Source organism: Bacillus rossius, chromosome 7 (genome assembly GCF_032445375.1).
Source record: "Bacillus rossius redtenbacheri isolate Brsri chromosome 7, Brsri_v3, whole genome shotgun sequence".
In the NCBI taxonomy this organism is placed as follows: Eukaryota; Metazoa; Arthropoda; class Insecta; order Phasmatodea; family Bacillidae; genus Bacillus; species Bacillus rossius.
The window spans coordinates 68,587,221-68,606,164 of NC_086335.1; the positions used below are offsets into that span (position 1 = coordinate 68,587,221).

At 41.4% G+C, this 18,944-nt stretch overlaps 1 protein-coding gene across 17 annotated transcripts in view; it reads left to right on the forward strand.

Moving 5' to 3' along the window:
* LOC134534298 (spectrin beta chain) overlaps positions 1-18,944 on the forward strand; it is a 137,319-nt gene that overhangs the window by 22,489 nt on the left and 95,886 nt on the right. Inside the window, exon 1 of one of the 17 annotated variants that reach the window (XM_063372645.1) lies at positions 14,823-15,437. The exons of the other annotated variants lie outside the window; for them this stretch is intronic. The gene's annotated coding sequence lies outside the window, so the exon portion shown is untranslated. Of the gene's footprint in view, positions 1-14,822; positions 15,438-18,944 lie in introns of those variants that run through there. 17 annotated transcript variants of the gene reach the window in all.

Genomic DNA, 18,944 nt, shown 5'->3' on the forward strand with positions numbered 1-18,944 from the left:
AATCTTTCAAAGATAATAAACAGATATATATTAACAGTCGTTAATGTTACGTTAGTTCAAAATTACGTTATTAAGAAAAAAATCTACCTCATCCAAATTTAATATTTCACTCCCTCCCGAAAATTCATTGCACGTGAACGTATTTAATAAACGGATTTCCCAAATAAAATCACAAATAATAATTTTACTGTCGATGCACCAGTTAAACCAATATTATAAAGCTAATTTCCTCACACTTGTTATTTGAATGGCATCATGCTCGTGACGCAATTGGGGGGGGGGGGGGGAATTTTCATTTTGTTCATCGGGGAATCGGTTGCTTCTTCCATTTGTGTCGCGCTGACGTTGTAACTTTTCCCTTCGCATCGCGTCCAATACGTCGTGGTTCTAGAAGAACGTAGAGTGACTAACATATCTGAGGCGTTGCGGGTAAATAAATATCAGAAATTTCAGTGAAGCCTTGGCGATATATTATTTTTTATTCTTGAAAAAAAAATATTAAAATTTAAACCCGAAAACATTGTCGTGGACATGAGAGTGCACGTGATTCGCCGGCAGATGTTGTGGTGGGCCGCTGGCCGCTGGCTAGAGCTGGTGGCCGAGGTAGTGGCGACAGACAGGGGAGCAGTGGTCTGGTCGCTAGCTGCAAGGAGCGAGTGACACCTGCTCGAGCGATATCGAGAAGGCAAAATAGCCAAGGAGCATACTAGGAGATACAAGTTATGCAAGGACGACAGACGAGGTTAAAGTCAGTTATTAAAAAAAGTCAACATTATGAACTCACTGAACATGAACTACCTGCAGTGATTGGAAGTTCAGAAAGCATCCCACTGAATGAGCTGCGAAATGTTCCAGGAGTGTGGAATGAAGGTCCATCCTCTGGGAACGTCCGCGGATGTTTTGAGGAAATAACTTTACAGCTGTGAAGACAGTTAGTTGATTTTACAGATTCTCGTAAAAAAAAATATTTATGTATTATCCGTGAAGATGCCTTCTGTTCTGTTTAATAAATATGTCTTAAATTGTTTTTAAAGTGTGTTAATGTTTCGTTCGTGAGTGGTTCAGTGAAATAAAACAGTTCAAAATATGTTGACTCATGGCCAAATATAAAAAAAAAGATTAACCTAACGTAATGTGGCTGCGACACTGAACTAGTTTGTATTTTTATTTAAACACACAACGTGTCTAAACTGTCGCCGAAGTAAGACGATATTGAGATAGAGTATGTAGCCTACATAATGAATTCTAGAAAAATGTGTTCAGTTGCAGTTGCATGTTGGGACCTGCTTCGGGCAATAACCCATCCCCCCCCCCCCCCCCCCTTCTTCGACAGTGACAACACGTGGGTGGGTGGGGGAGGGAGGTTGTTCCGCTCCGTGGCTCTCGGCACGGCGAGCTCTTGTTTTTGTTGTTGTCGATCACGATTGTGGCCGTTTCCCGCCATCCGCTTCCCCTCGGCTCGGCGCTGCCAACTGTGGAGGGCGCGTTCCGTCTGTTGGGCGTCAGGGCAGTCTGCAGTTGTCAAGTTGCACTTCTTTAGGCGCGTCATGAAGGGGAAAAAAAATGAGGAGACTGGATTTTTACAGGGAAGCCTTCATTTCACAGACGAGAGAGCCCCACCTGAAGTTCCCCGAATTTTTTTTTCCGTTCTATTGTATAAACCGGCGTGGCATTATATTTTGCGGTCGATTAGGATAGCTTAGCTACATTATTATAAATACCGGTACTTCAAAACATTGTGGATGGTTGGTTATATTAGGTAAGTGTAGCTACATTAAAAATACTGTAGAATCATTTTATGGTTGCTTAGCAAATAGCTTTTTAATATGTAGCTATCCAGGGCTAGGAAACCGTTTAAATGATTTCACAGTATCTTTAATGTAGCTATCCTGACCAAATCAACCGTCCACAATGTTTTAAAGTATTTATAATTTAGCTAACCTAACCTTTTACAATGAACAAAAAAAAAACCGAAGATGCACGATCGGGTGTTTGGATCTCTCGTCTGTGAAAAGAAGGCTTACCATTTTTACAGGATGAAAGAAAAAAGGCTAAGTAAAAATAAAAATTATATATATATGCTATTAAAGCATATACTTTAGAGATTGATTTTGAATACTGGTGTATATAATTAAAACAAATATCGTGAATATTAGTGATATGAATTGTGTCTCTATAAACTTTTCAGTCTGTTTATACAAGCGAATTTATGTTCCCGTGTGTATAACGATGTCAGGTTGCTTGTAAGCTTCCACTGTCGCTGGCAGGGAGTGTCTGTGGAAGGTTTAGTAGTCTCCTGGCCGTTGTCATGGGAGCATTTGTGAGGTTGTTCTTGTATGTATAATTTATTTGCATCATAAATACACTAATATCCTATTTATAATCAACATTAATAAATATTCAGCATATTTATTAATTGTCATTATTAATTAAAATTATCTAGTTTATTGTACTAAATTATATAAATAATTTATACATGTGTTTGTATTAATATATAATACTGAGTTTTATTTTAAAAAAACTTATTTGATTGAATGTACACTTAACCGACCGTATTTATATTATTACTTAGCACTGCAGTCCTTTTAATTTATTTCTATTAATCATTTGCCAAGAAAGTATAACTTCAAACGCGCGTACATAAGAACATCCACCTATTAATTATCAACGAAATGAAATACCCGTTGCTAGTACTTGGTTACGCAGTAGAATTTCAGCTAATGTTTTGTTTCCAAATGAAGGGTTCATGCGCAGATTCGGGACCATCTTATAGTCTCTCTGTGTGAATTACGAACTGCCTACTTTTATGGCAAAGCTATGCCGTCAATACAGTGTAAGCCATGATCTTCATAAACTATTTCTATTTACGTTGTCGTATTTCTGTACTTTATCCATTGTTAATGTTTGTTTTTTAAGCATTCTAAAATAAATAATTTTCGAAACAGTTTTCGTGTTCGTGTGTTACAACATTTGACATCTTAACCACGTCTTCAGGGGTGCCGGTTTTGAACTTGAAGTACGGATTGGTTCAAAGTGACAGTTACGTTCCTAGGTAACTTGATTTTTCTGGAAGGAGGAGAAGGAAGCTTGTGATTTTAGAACATTTGGGGCTTCCTTTCGCCCCATCAACCAATAATGGCTGGCAGATAGTCAAGTATCTAAATTAAATGTTAGAAAGTTGAAGTTATTCCCAGTCATCCACGACAGGATGTGATGCCAATTTATTACGAGCAACGGAAATTGGTAAATTATGAGGGTAATCGCTGCGAGTGTGTGATATTCTACATAGTAACTGCAAACATGTTTGTTATTTGAAGAGGCTTCAGTTGACATTTTCCTTTGATTGACAAGTAAAAATTAACTGTCAAATTCATCAATTCTGTGATAGACACGTAAGTGAATATTTTTACTCAAAAAGTGTTTGTGCAAAATAATGAATTAAAATATTTTATCGCAAAATTAAGCAAAGTAAACGGATTTTAGGCGAGTCTTAACTGAACCTTTTTTTTTTTTTTAATTGGAGCCTCAGTGAATCCTATTACATTGGTCCCGAGATAGTAACTTAAAATAATATTTCATTTAAATAATATTCTTTATGTTATTGACGTGCCCAGTTGTTGCGTGTTACACTATAAGTTAATTAAACGTGAGGCGTTTATTCTCAGGAAGCAATAATGTAGTTGGTTGGTACATACATCCACTCTTCGGCTAGCCCGCACAATAAGGTCACTATTGATCACAACTTTTTGTAGGGAATACATTCATGAGCAGGAGGAGGCTCAACAACTTCACTCTTTACTCTTTGTGCTTGTTGCAACTGGTTCAGTTACAGGTTTCACGTGTACATATACACCAATACCAGATCTGTTGCTGTCTCGGGCAAGGCCCGTTACACTTCACTGTTTAATATGAGGAAAATAACTTTGTTTTAATTCTCTATAACGTGTTGTAAAAACTACAACAACATGGCGGGGCGATCACCGGCGTACTGGATGCAAGTAATATTCTGTGGTCGAAATTTTTGTGAGACATTCTTGAACTTGTTGAGGGCATTGACGTGCTTTCTTCGATGTCTTTCCGTGATGTTAGCTAAATAAAATGTTTTGAAGCCCTGCAAGTTCTAAAAAAGGTTGGCAGACGCAATTAAAAAGTAATGGCTGCTGATCCAAATGGTAATGAAAAAAAAAGTCGGTTTACGGACAATAATTTTACGTGATAACGTCATAAGAAAACATTGATGAAAAATTGCATACTTTTTTTAATTTTCAAATATTATTTACAGTTTTTGCAAATTTAATTTAAATAATTTGTTGAAATTTAATCACGAACAAATAGTTAAAAAGCCCGCCTTAACCTGTTTGATATTATAGAAGATTTTCTCGCAGGGTGGTTGGCCGGTTCCTTGCACGCTCGGCTCAGGCGGGACGTGATAATTTGTCGTGCGTGCAGCCAGCGTTCATCGATTTATAAGACGTTATCACGTCAAAAAAAATAATTTGTTTTCCCGTACAGATTTAATATATATGTTTTTACTATTTATTGCGTACGTACATAGAAGGATAAAATGTGGACGTATTGTTTATCGAGTTTCCAACCCGATCTCGCCGCGTTCTTGGCGCTGGTCTGGAAGCTGTCCCAAGGTCGGCGATAGGCGGGCGGGTGCTATCTGCCAACTCGTTGGCGGCCGTCGTACACACTTTTAGTAGCGCTGTTCCTCGCGTGCTGACCGTGCTGAACAAGGCAAGCTTGGCACGTGTTTCAAATGCAACTTGGGCAAGTTTGCAGTGGATCCTAGTAATGGCAATCAGGGCCTGATTAACCCTTAGGCTAATTAGGCTGCAGCCTAGGGCGCGAGGATCTGGGGGCCGCGCTGAAATCGTGTCTTCGCATGCACTATTAATCCAGCATCATTGCATCTACCCTACATATTTCAACCAGACCGAGACAAAAACACTAAAACTAAATGCGCTGTAAACTGAAAAAGCTTGGGACTCCCCGATTTTAACTTTTCTAGGTAGTATGAACCATATAAAATTTTTCACACTAGTAAACAAAGTCAGAGCTAATATACTACTTGTTAGGCCGACCTTAACACACACGCCTGGCGGGGGCGCGTCCTCATAATTAGCCTAGGGCGGTCAGAACTCTTGATCAGTCGCTGATGGCAATTCTGTGTTCGGCTGTTATCAGCGTACTTGATAATCAATCACGTCACTGCTGTAACATCTGCAGGCTTGCCATTTCCTGAATTCAGTTTCGCCTTGTCACCACGTGTATTTTTGTTTAGCAGAATTAGAGCTGTCAAGTTAGCTTTTCTAGTGTAGTTTTAAAGTTTTCATGTATGTAGCCTAATTGAAAAAAAAAATCTGCAATGAAACGCTTTTAAAACTTGGTTGGAGCGGTGGAATGGTCACTGTTGAGTAGGGTTTAAAACACATATTTGCAGTTACTGATACGGTTTAGTTGTGTGGGCGCGGCAGGTTCACTCGGTCGCGGACTCTTGAACACTTGAACACTGTTGCGAAGCGAGCCGCGAGCGTGTCTTAGGCGTCAATTGTATATTTGTATGCTTAATTAAATAGTGATTAATTTGTGGACGGAGATTAAAATTGTTGTAATTTAATTAACTGTTTAAATATTAGCTGATAAATAAAACTGCAAATAATTGTTGGGCCATCATTTCCAGACTTGTATTTCCCACTCCTGCTATTTATATAATTTTTTGTATTACATTTCTTAATTTACATTATGTATATTTATGTTGATTAATGGCTGTGTTAGGCTATTTGGCATTGTTTCTATAATTATATTTAATCACAGTAATTTGTGTGATATGGAGTAAAAATTGCTGCGTGTCTTTAACGCAAAAAATTTAACGTTTTGAAATGTCTTCCTAATTTTCATCTTGAAAAGTTGGCAGGTATGCACATTATTGACGTGACGTCTAATAAATCGATGAACGCCGGCTGCAAGCACGAAAAAGTGTCCCGTTACGCACATTGTCCCGTTGCGCTGTGTCCCGTTACGCTCATTGTACGCTTGCTACGCATCTATCTCTCTTCCACTCGATTGGAACAACTATCGATTTGACTTTTTCGAGGCACATTAAACTTGGAACACTCCCATTCGTTTCCTACTTTTCCTATCATCGTCCTATCCTTAACAGAATAACACAGATTGGAAGAAGTTAAATAGCAAACATGTATAAAAGTTATAGTTAAAGTAATCTGTTCATTAAAGTAATAAACATATTTGAATTAATGAGTGCAAATGAAAGTAAATTTATCAATTAAATTGTAGATTTCATTTCACTCCTTCTTTGTATCCATACAAGAAGTGATAATTCAATAAAAATGATTCAATTTTATTCATAAAAGTATGCAATAATTTCATCAATGTTTTGTTATGACGTTGTCACGTTAAACTATCGTCCTTAAACCGACTTTACAAACAATTTTTGCTGTGTTTGATTATATTGGTAAATGTTATGTGCGTGCACGAGCCTCGGCGAGGTACACGTCCAGCCGGCGTGATGTGGTGGTTGCGGAGGGGGAGGTGGGCTCTGGTCTCGCCGCACTGCGATGTGTCGCACCAGTCTCCTGGACGGCCGCCAGCCGGCGTCGCAGTGATCGTTACCGACCCTCCGAGACTCGCGTCCTTCCCAACTGTGTTATTTCCCGCATTCGTTTCACTTCACGGGGCGACTGAAATGCTGCCTTGGAAGGGCAGCCCATCAGGATTTTTCTGACAGTGGTTAGTTTGTAAAGTGACCTAACCTAATCTGACCTAACCTAAACTAACCACTGTCAGGAAAATCCTGAAGGGCTGCCCATCCAAGGGGCAACAATTCAGACAACCTTTCAAAAACACTACTGTCAGTAAAATCCTGAAGGGCTGCCCTTCCAAGGGGCAACCATTCAGACAACCTTTCAAAAACACCACTGTCAGAAAAATCCTGAAGGGCTGCCCTTCCAAGGGGCAACAATTCAGACAACCTTTCAAAAACACCACTGTCAGAAAAATCCTGATGGGCTGCCCTTCCAAGGGGCAAGTTTTCAGGATTATTTAAACACTTAAAGAAACATGTTTTCAGAAATTGGATGGGCTGCCCTTCCAGTCGCTGTACAAGCAAACCATTGCCAGAAAAAATCCTGAAGGGCTGCCTATCCAAGGGGTAACAATTCAGCTCCCCCCACTTCACGATGGACTCAGATTGCCTACGTAAGAGTCGAAACATTTAAGAGTTCTCATTGGTCGATAGCAAGGCCACATCCTTGGGCGGACGTGCCGGCGGTACATCAACAGCGTGAAGTAACTGCTACCCAAGTATCCGCGAAATAATCGTGTTTATAGACACACGCACACACTGACGCTCGCTCGCTCACTCACTCACTCGCTCACTCACTCACTCACTCACTCACTCACTCACTCACTCACTCACTCACTCACTCACTCACTCACTCACTCACTCACTCACTCACTCACTCACTCACTCACGCACTCACGCACACTCACACTCACACACACTACACTCCCAAAGCACCAATTATTAACACAATTTTTTTAAAGCTACTTTTCTGACCCAAGTGTGTAATAACGTTATTCCGCTACCAGTTTTCGGGTTGTATTTTTTTTCCCCTCCAACGGATAAGTGGACTGCATTGCGCGCGAGGTACGTTGGTACGGAGACCAGGGGGGGGGGGGCAATTAGTGCCTTATCACCTGCCTCTACACGCGGGACAATGAGGCACAGTTCTGTTTAAGCTAGTTTGGACATTTTGGAATCGTCTTCGGACATTCGTTGCCTTCTTGACTGAAACAAGGCACTTTTCCATGTTTCCACAGTTTTCTGGCTGGCTTTTATGTGTTAAATTATTTCATCTGAAATTACGTTCGTAGTAAATACTCAATTTAGTCATTATAACACACAAATACAACTCAGCGTGCAGTAAAGAAATTATATATACGTAGGTACATCTATTTAAATCCGAGTAAATAGCTTAGTGAAAACAGCAGAAACTACAGCAACATATGTTTAAACTCGGATTAAGTTATATGTGACGTCTAGTCAATCTTAATTAGGCCTTGAGTTAACTATAAAATCAATGTGGAGATGGTATTGGTGTTTAAAGTAATATATGGTGGGTATAATGCGATGCTGAGTGTGGGAGAGTAGGTTGACCACTGTGACCACTGCGACCACTGCTGTGCAGCATGTCGAAGGTGCGGTTAGTACGTTGTTGCCCGCAAGGGACCGGCGGCGGGTATTAATACCGGCCTGGGTATATTAATAACTGGCTACATGGGCGAGCTCTGGAGACAGCTCTACGTGCAGCCGTACTCGTGGTTCAACTGCCTGGTCGAACTGCCAGCTAATTAGTAGATGCCTACACGAAGATAGACCTAAAATAAACGAAGGTATCTTCGTAGCCCCTACAACTGGTTCTTCTTAGATTACGAGTTTTTTTGTCATCAAGGTAAACTTGCACATGGAAATAATTAATTTTTTTCTGTAGGAACATGTTTAAAGTGCTTATGAGTCCATGTTCAAGAAAGTAAAGTAGGTACCAGCAAATTCACGAAGATATTCTACATTTGAGGGGTTATCTAACATTTGTATTCATTGCTTTGAAAGCATAACGTGTGTGTTTGAAACGACTTCCATGTTCACAGGTTCATTCGGCCCTGTGTTAGTGTTAGCGTTGCCGTGCTTTACCAGCCTGGATGAATCACAACGAGGAATGGTGTTCAAATTAACGAAATACATTTGAGATCTTCGTTACGATTCAGGTCAAGTTGCAAACACGGGCGAGGGAAATTTAAGCAAAAGAAAAATTGCAGTTAATTGAGATTGAGTAATATTTTCCTTGGCCACAAGCATAAGTTCACAAAGTTTTCAAGCAGTAAACCACGTATCTTGGTGAATATTCCCTTATTCCTTCTCCCGTTTTCCGTGTCTTATTTCACTTGTTCTTTTCACCTCTGGTCACTCCTACAGCTTGGACAAAACAACCAAACTTAGTAGGCGCACTTTGCCCAATTCTTCGAATTGTATAAGTTCTTTTTGCACCTAAACCTTCTTCCTTGGCTTCCCTTTTACATTCTTTACTTCGAGGCTATTTCCCTCGCTTCATCTTCGCTTGCACAGGCCGACATTTTCTTTCGTTCTGTCCTCACCTTCATGCGGGGCACACTTTCCCCCAGTGCCCCACTTCCCTAAGCGCTCCCCAGTGAAAGTGCCTCGGTAATTGTGTCGCTAGATAGTCATTCAGTGCAACGAAACTCATTGTCGTTTCAATGTACTTGTGTGTTATTTCCTAACAGCTTACCTCGATAATCATCTTCGCTAATTTCTTACTTCCTGCGCTAACCAGATTCAGACACACTGTTACGAACATGTGTTGTTGTATCTTCATTAATGCCTGGTTCGTTTTAATTTGTTTTTCTACTAGTTTCCGTTATCATAATTTTTTTGTACTTATTTTCCCTACGTGTTACAGCTTCCGAATTATGGACATAAGGTGATGATCACCGACTGAACTACAAACAATAATCCATTACAATGGAATGAACCATAAGGTTTGGAACTCTGTACTGTGTTATGTCACGTCGTTACTACCCAATGTAACAAAAATTGTACCTATGATGGAGAGTTTGAAACCAAACCAAAGCAAACTGAGTAGGTCTTTTAGGCACTAGTGGTAACGAGAGTTGTTGAAATAGCTGTATGGTATTTGGTATTATAAATGATGGGGTGGTCAGACCAGAGGAAACATTGCCATGGTGAGACAGGGTGGACTAGGCAGGGTGATATGGCGATGGTTCGCTGCTGCCTTCTGCAGCACAGTGAGCTCACCAGCCACGAGCTCTAGCCACCAAGCCAGCTGGTCGGGAATAAGAGGGAAAGGTACAAACAACTTGGTCTCATACGTTAATGGGTAAGCATTCAGCAACGAACACATAGTGCAGCTTGCAAGTGTCATTCTGAACAACATGCGTATTGATCATACATTCTGCTTAACTTGTGGCGTACAGGTACATCAGCTTAATACAAAGTGCTTGTAGTTGGAAAGACTCTTTGGGTGTATGTAATCAGCTAGTCGTTTTTGCGACGTTTATTTTAGTGTGGTAAATAAAGGAGCGATAAACTCATCTATGCTTGGAACAATTTCCGGGAACGCCCAAACCCGATGGAGCTAAAGTGTTGGTGTGGTTGAAGGGTTATTGATACGATTGTTGCATCAGCTCTGTGGAGGGGTGGGGGGGAGGGAACATACACACAATCGCACCAAAATCAATGGGGGGGGGGGTTGTGGGTGGGGGGGGGGGGAGGTGGACGCCAATGGGTGCGCGGCTCGGGCGCCGCGCGGATCGACCCCGGGGGCGCGCCTGCGCAGTGACGCCTCGTCGCGTCGTGGGGGGTTGTCCCGGGCCCCACAGCGCCAGTAGCTCGCCCGCGTGACGTCACCCTGCCGCCCCCTGGCGGCGGCGACCAGCTGACCGGCCCGCCGCCCGCAGGTGAGGCTGCTGCCCTTCTGTCGTCAACCCCGCGTTCCGCCCGGAACATCCTGCAAACTGATGGCTTCTTAAGAGGCCACTCCAGTGTTTCAGGGGCACTACGCAACCCGCGTTAACCTCATAAGATTCAATGCTATTTTCATTTTGCTTATAACTTATTAACTAATATAGATTTCGAAATGATGCTTGCTTGACATGTAAGACAACGATGCTCTTATCAAAGCCCCTTTCTTCAAAAACGTGCATAAATTATGGTTCAAACTTAGACAATACACTTATGCATATTAGTAAAGATTAGAATGAAAACCATAATTTGTTGGAGTATTAACCGAGCGGCATATTAATGGATAATGGCGAAATATTCTTTGAAATAATTTTTTCCCGTGTTAAGTTAGTTTTGGTAGCAATGAAATAGGCATGGATGCGTGCTCGCGTGTCTTTTGGTATGATTTTAAGCACTTGAACTGTGCGACCATGCAGTTTTTAATGTTTGACCCAAAAGATAAAAAGCATTTTAACGTAAGTGTTTCAATTGTTCCGTATTGAAAAGTAAATAAGCTTATGCGTAATGCGGGTCAGGGGCGTAGCCAGGGGGGGGGGGTTAGGGGTTCAAAAAACCCCCCTTAGCACCAAATCTTTAGCCTAATTAATTTCTTATTCATCACTCAAAAAAAATTTCATATTAAAATTAATATAATTTTTACCATTACAATATTTAAATTTAAGAACCTAAAACTGTTAAAATAGCACTATTTTATACCTTAAAATCCAAATTTTCCCGGGGGAGGAACCCCGGACCCCCCCGCTTTAATACAGGGGGGCCATGCTTCTTAACACCCCCCATACACAAATCCTGGCTACGCCACTGATGCGGGTAATATTCCCCAGTAACGAACGACCATTAAAAAAAAATTAGGTTGTCAACATTTACTTGCGGGTTGTCGGGCAGTCTCTAAACCCCGCATGGTTCCCGGAGTTTGAAGGAGAACAAGAGCGCCAGTTGCATGATGGAGTCGCGACTGTGTGGAGTTGCCGGAGCTCCTGGCCGTGGACGCCGGATCTCTGCGGCGGAGCGACTGAAATGTTGCCCCTTGGAAGGGCAGCCCTTCAGGATTTTTCTGACAGTGGTTAGTTTGTAAAGTGTCCTAACCTAACCTAAACTAACCTCTGTCAGAAAAATCCTGAAGGGCTGCCCATCCAAGGGGCAAAAATTCAGACAACCTTTCAAAAACACTACTGTCAGAAAAATCCTGATGGGCTGCCCTTCCAAGGGGCAAGTTTTCAGGATTATTTAAACACTTAAAGAAACATGTTTTCAGAAATTGGATGGGCTGCCCTTCCAGTCGTTGTACAAACAAACCATTGCCAGAAGAAATCCTGAAGGCCTGCCCGTCCAAGGGGCAACAATACAGCTCCCCCTCTGCGGCGGCCGTGCCCTTGACGCCTGGTGGGCGACCTCGCGTGCCCTTCCTCCTTGGGGGGGGGGGGGGGGGCAGGTGCCCCGACATCGATCCCCGGACCGCCCGCGCCCTCTGCTGCCAGCTCCACGTACTGTGCACCCGAGAAGATCCGCTCGGAGAGAAAAAAATATTGGACGATATTCACTTGGAATGGAATACCGATTAGGGTGGGAAAAGAATGGAATACCGATTAGGGTGGGAAAAAGAGTCTTTTGCCCTGCCTTTTCGAAAACAGCCTCGGCTACGTATGTATATTCAGCGCAGTTACGTAGTTTTGTAGCAATAAAGATTTGTTACCCCAAGTGATTATCATAAAAATGACCTATCACTAGGGGCATACAGATTTCGCGAAACGATTTAGAGACTAGATGAAAGTTAACACTGTAGCGTCGTCTGTGTTTAGTGATTGGGGTGAGTTTCTCCCAGCTACATATCGATTGTAACAACACCAATCACAGTGATTCAGTGCGGAAGTAAACTCGTCCCGAGTGGCTCGGTCAAACAAGGCAACGACTTCTCTCGCAGACGGCCGCCAATCACAAGGAAGAAACCGCGCTGGTGCGGGTATACCGTGTTGCAGTATAATGTGTGTTCAGATCTTTTTCGCGAAAATTGCCTGCCCCTACCTATCACTAATTTATTTCGCAGTTAGGTTACTATAGGCAGTTATCTTGCACCGGGGTCGCAGGCTCCGTCGACCGGGAAGCGCGGTGCTGCGGGGCTTTTGTTCTTGTCGCCGGGTGCATTCTGGGTCGGGCTGGTTCCGCTCTGCTTGCCGAGACCTGCCGCCCGACGGCTCAGCTCGGAGGGGGAGGAGTGTAATCACCAGCGAGTCATCGATTGGTCATCCCGAAGTTGGCTCGAAGTCTATTTCCTTCCCATTCCATCCCATCCCCTCCCCCCCCCCCCCAACAGTTCATTTCACTGTGATCGTTTTTAAGCGACTGCCGATCTCCGCGCGGAGTTCCGACGCCAGCCAGGTTGAACCGCGCAAGGGCTTCTGGGACAAACCCCGGACAAGCAAGCCCCCAGCTGTGGCCGGCCGGCGTGGGATAAGGGCGTCTCTCGCTGGTGCTCGTAGTGCGTTGTCGCCTCTGAGCGCAATGCTCTCAGTTGGCGCGCAGTCGTCTTAATATTTCAAGGCGTGGAAATGTGGATGAATGTGTAGTCCACGTACCTATGGTGTTTTCGAGAATCCATACCGGGAGTTTCTTACCTGAAAGTTGTCCTGAGAATATCCTTTTGACGTGGCAACGTCTAATAAATCGATGAAAACCGGCTGCACGCACGAAAAAAAGTGTCCCGTTACGCATATTGTTCCGTTACGCTGTGTCCCGTTACGCTCATTGTATGCTTGCGCCGCATCTCTCTCTCTTCCACTCGATTGGCCTATGCGTCCGAGGAGAAGAAAGACAGCGGCAGCACACAACTTACATCTACACTTGAACTGTTTCGTCGACTGGTTATGAACAGAAGTGAAAAGTTAATGTGCTTCTCATTGCTTATTATAACAACAATTTCGGCAATAAAGTTTAATTATTCTTGCATTTTAAAAATCTGATTACTAGTATAATTTCAAGTGTTTATTATTTTATTATTAAAATAAAAATGATTCAATTTTATTCATAAAGTATGCAATCATTTCATCAATGTTTTGTTATGACGTCACGTTAAACTATCGTCCGTAAACCGACTTTGCAGACAACCAATTATTTTTTGTAGTCATTTTCACTCCCCCCCCCCCCCCCCCCCAAAAAAAAATTTTTAGGAAGCTTGAATATAATTCTGACATCAACAAACATTGTTATATATTTTTTCTGAAGCACCACTCTAGAGCCGTTTTTAGTTCGTGGCGGTGCCTTGGGCTCGGCTTCGCGGGTTTTTGTTTATATCCATAGTTTTACTGAGAAACCTTTGGAAAATTATGTTATTGTAGTATATTTGCCTTTCTGCGAAAGGCTTTAATGTGTTGTATTTATCTGGCGTCAATTTGCTACAAAACACAACATGTAATGCGGATATATTTAATATCGGTATACATTCTATAAAAACTAATGGCATGCAAATACGATGACCCAAACCCTCTATCAACCCACGACATAAAACAAGGATTAAATGAATTGTCTGTCTGTCTGTCTATCTCAGTAGCATCGAGCAAGTTAAAATGGTTGCCTGCTCCTCCACATCAGAGAAGCTTGATTGCGTGTCTGTGCTCCACTCGCTGTAGTGACTTGAGATTTTTGTTTTCTTGGAACAGTTTTCATTACTTAAATATAATGTTCAGCATATTAGCTTGTTTCTTTTTTTTTTATGTAGTCGATGTGTATGGCTGTTTGAATTAATTAGTCTGTTGATGACTATTTCTAATTAATCGCCATTTTCTTGTTGGCTGTTGCTGAGACAGCAGGCTCTTGCTGTACGGGAAGCCTTCTTTTCACAGACGAGAGAGCCAAAACCCGAAGTTCATGCTTTTTCCCCCGCATCTTTTATGTAGCTGTCCTAACCAAATCAACCGTCCACAATGTTTTAAAGTATTTATAATATAGCTAACCTAACCTAATTGACCATTAGTATCATTTTATCAACACCGCCATATTTATTTACTATGAACAAAAAAAAAAAAACGAAGATGTACTATCGGACGTTTGGCTCTCTCGTCTGTGGAAAGAAGCTCTAGCTGAGACAGCAGGCTCGTGCTGTACCACCCACCCTTGGAAGGGGGGGGGGGGGTTTGAGCGTGCAAGTGTGCGTGTTTTATCGCGGTTGTGCTCGCATTCCTTTGTTCGGCTTGATTCTGTTTGGGCAGGCGCGTGTCGCGAGTGTTCGCGCCACAAGAGACAAGCCTTCAAGCTTCCTTGCATGTGTCAGCCAGGCTCCAAACCTCGATATGAAAACTCATGTTTGTATTTGCAGTGAGTGGTTCCCAAAGTGTTAGCCTGTCGGTGGCTGCCAGTGAGATTGTATTCAAACACAATACACGTTAACGAGACAGTGTTTTAAGTTGTTGTTTATCGTATTTTGGTAATTAATGAAGCAGCTTGGCTTCTGGGTTGTAGCCGCGTCCTCGGCGAATAATTCACCGACGTTTCGGTCGACATTGCAGTCGCCATCATCAGGGAGCAGTTACCTACTGATCAATATCAGGTGGGAAAATTTGTGCCCCAACAGCAAATGCAAGAGAGGTATCGGAATAAATTCACGGGAAAATCCGTTAAACGATGGCGATGACAAGAAAATGGAATAACCAGTATTGGTGTGTATTGATGTTGCGGTATATGGCACCCGAGTGCGCGCCTACAAGATGTGCTTAGTGTGGGACTGTCTCGTCGCGGCAGCTCCTGCCTGCCACTGCGGTCAGGACACGTCCATTGGGCGGCCTTGTTCTCCGGCTCGTGTTACCAGCGACCAGCCGTGTGTGTGTGGCCGCAGTCCAGTTGTGCAACCAGCAGGGTCTCCACAGTTAGTACTTTCGTACTAGATCTAGTACTAGTGGTTTAGTACAGATCTAGTACATTTTTCTTTAATATAATCATATTATTGTAACTCCAATATGTTTTATTATTAAGCGTAATTATTTTTAAAAAAACTATGGAATGTATGTGTGTGTGTGGTGTGATATTTAAGTTCGAGCATTGCAATGTCATAATAATTTCCTAAATAGTTAAAAACCATAACAAATTATAATTAGGTACTTTTTTTTTCCTAATCTAGTACTTTTTTCTCGCTTAAGTTGGTACGAAATATTTTTTTCCTTGTGGACAGCCTGGCGACCAGTGGAGTGGCGAGTCCTCGACCAGCACGACGGAGACATTTCACTGCTGCTTCCGCAATGCACGGGAACTTAAAAAAAAAATTAATTGGTTGTCTGTAAAGTCGGTTTACGGACGATAGTTTAACGTGACAACGTCATAACAAAACATTGACGAAATGATTGCATACTTTTATGAATATTAATTGAATCATTTTTATTGAATTATCACTATTTTGTATGGATACAAAGAAGGAGTGAAATGAAATCTACAATTTAATTGATAAATTTACTATTATTTTGCACTCATTAATTCAAATATGTTTATTACTTTAACGAACAGATTATTTTAACTATAACTTTTATACATGTTTGCTATTTAACTTCTTCCAATCTGTGTTATTCTGTTAAGGATAGGACGATGATAGGAAAAGTAGGAAACGAATGGGAGTGTTTCAAGTTTAATGTGCCTCGAAAAAGTCAAATCGATGGTTGTTGCAATCGAGTGGAAGAGAGATAGATGCTGCGCAAGCGTACAATGAGCGTAACGGGACACAGCGTAGCGGGACACTATTCGTGCGTGCAGCCAACGTTCATCGATTTATTAGACATCACGTAAAAAAAAGGGCCACCAATCAGATTGCATTTCAATGTTACGAAATAGTAATTAATTAGAAACATATATATTTTGCTTTTAAGATCATAGCAAGGGGGAGAATTTGCATCATATATATGTATGTATGTATATATATATATATATATATATATATATGTGTGTGTGTGTGTGTGTGTGTGTGTAAATATATGTGTGTGTGTGTGTTTCCACTGGACTTCAAAATGGCTGGGCCGGGTTTTTGATTAAATTGTCAGGCAATCTTCAGAATAGCCCAGCGAGTAACCCTGTGTAAAAATATAATTTTGAACATTCACAATTAAAAGCGATATTATAATGAAAAATAAACCACAAAAGTCAAAATAGAACACTAGATATGCTTTGCACTTGAAACCATTTCTAACGTATTTAGAACATAAAAAAAAAAATATGGTACCACCGGCCAAATAACTACATTATGTATATGTTCAATGGTGTAGATCTGACCGGTGTTAGTTTGTAGTTGTATTTGATAAAAACATTCTACGTCGCGTCCGCGCCTTTGGTCGTGCTGACGTCACAGATGTGTCTATCGCAGTTTGGTTATGAATTAATGTTCGGGGTGCGCCCGTCGGCCCTCGGGGGGGGGGGGGGGGGGGGTTATGCAGACGCGAGTGTCCGTGCGGTCGTGTTCCCTCGCGGGTGGATGACAGGGATGCTGCCTGGACCTGGAGCCATCTTGGCATTTTCACACCTTCTTGCTGTCATTATCCAGCCCAATCTCCCAGACCTTCGATACCTTGAAGCGACCACATATATACCAACAGGCTCTAGTCCGTAAGCGCTGTGAGGAAACAACTTATTACTAGAGACCTGCAAAATTCGCGGTATCGATGGCCTTCAGGATAGACTGCACATACCCCTGTACACTCGGGCAAATAATGCAAGTTCATTGGCTACTGACTTGTAAATCGTCTCAGCTGGTTTGTCTGTGATTCGATCCTTCTTTGGTTGGGGGTTTGTAACTGGTTGAGATTCGTCCAGATGAACAGTAAGCCAATAGCAAAATTATCTAAGAGGTATAAGTGTTTGAATTCTAGCCTATCAGCGAATAAATCCGCGAATTTTGTAGGTCTCTACTTATTACTTTACGCGGGCGATCCACACTATCGTGATAATCACAAGGGTTGAATTCTAACGAGTAGCCGGAGCCGTGGCATGTTAAAACTCTGGAATTTTTTGCTCCGGGAGCTTGATTGCAAGAAGGCGGGGCCTAATCACCCTTAAGGGGATTGGTGCAGGACAAAAAACAGTCATTCGTCAGAATTTGTTGGAAATGAGCTTAAGTGTTTTATAAATGCTTGTTTATTACTACTGTACGGCCAGCCAGCACGTATATAAGCTAGCGGGTGAGATTTGGCAAGTTAGTGGCGAGAGAGCTTCTGTGAGGGGAGGTTGTCGAATGTTGCAGCTCTGAGGCCTGCCATCTAGCGGGAATCTTTCGAAGGTCTTCCACAATATCGCCTTTCTCTCTTTCTCTCTCTCTCTCTCTCTCTCTCTCTCTCTCTCTCTCTCTCTCTCTCCAACACGGACACCCAACCAGCTCTTATCTTCGCTTCCCATCTCGCCCTATCCTTCATTCTCGGATCAGGTAGCCGCCCTTCCCCGCGTAGACTTTCATGTTACTCCAGGAAACCAAGACAACCTGTGAAAAATTTGTCCAAAGCTGAATTTTTGTACTGTGGTAGAGTTGACTATGCTTGATAACATACCGAAAGTTTACCGCTGAAGACCTTGTGCGTTATCACCGAAAATTTGCATTTAAGTCCTAGGTGACAGCATCAGTCCATTAAAATACTACCCATTTATACAGTTTTTAATTTTGACTGTCCGTAAACTTACCAAAATAATCTAGAAACTGTAATACGCCCATTAATGTTAGAAAAAATTAAAATTTTTAATATTTAAGATATGATATAAAGCGATTAATTCACGACATATATTTATTTTATCTTTGCCACCCAGATAAAAATACGATTTACACCGATTTGAAGAGCCCAATAAGAAAAAATGTCTAAATAAATGTTTTTAATTATACTTTTAGCTTTAAGATAGTATATTTATAAAGAGTCTAGCATAATTAGTTGCCTCATTAAAGCTGCCCGAGCGTTGCAGTGTACTGCGGCCGTACTGATCTTTCACGGCCGGCGGGCTTTGAAACACGCTGCGTACTGCGACACTCAATAAACTTGGTCTTATTTAGGAATTACTTAAAATATATTTAATGCATATGATAGGGTGTATTCATGTTACATCTATTGAGATATACATATTCTTTTTTCTTATATGAATGATTTTTGATACAATAAAATTAACAATAAACAATTTCTGCTTGGAACTTGTAAATAAAAATTCTAGAGGACCTCTATTTTTATATATGTGTGTTCGTATTTTGTTACAAAAATTTTATTATTAAAAAATATTTTAATACCAAAAAATATAATTATTTTTTATTTCTAATACATTATATTATTTTAGATCAGAACTGTGCAAAATTTTAATGTAGCCTATATTATAAAATATATATATTTAATTATATGAAATTAGTTTACTACATAACAATTGA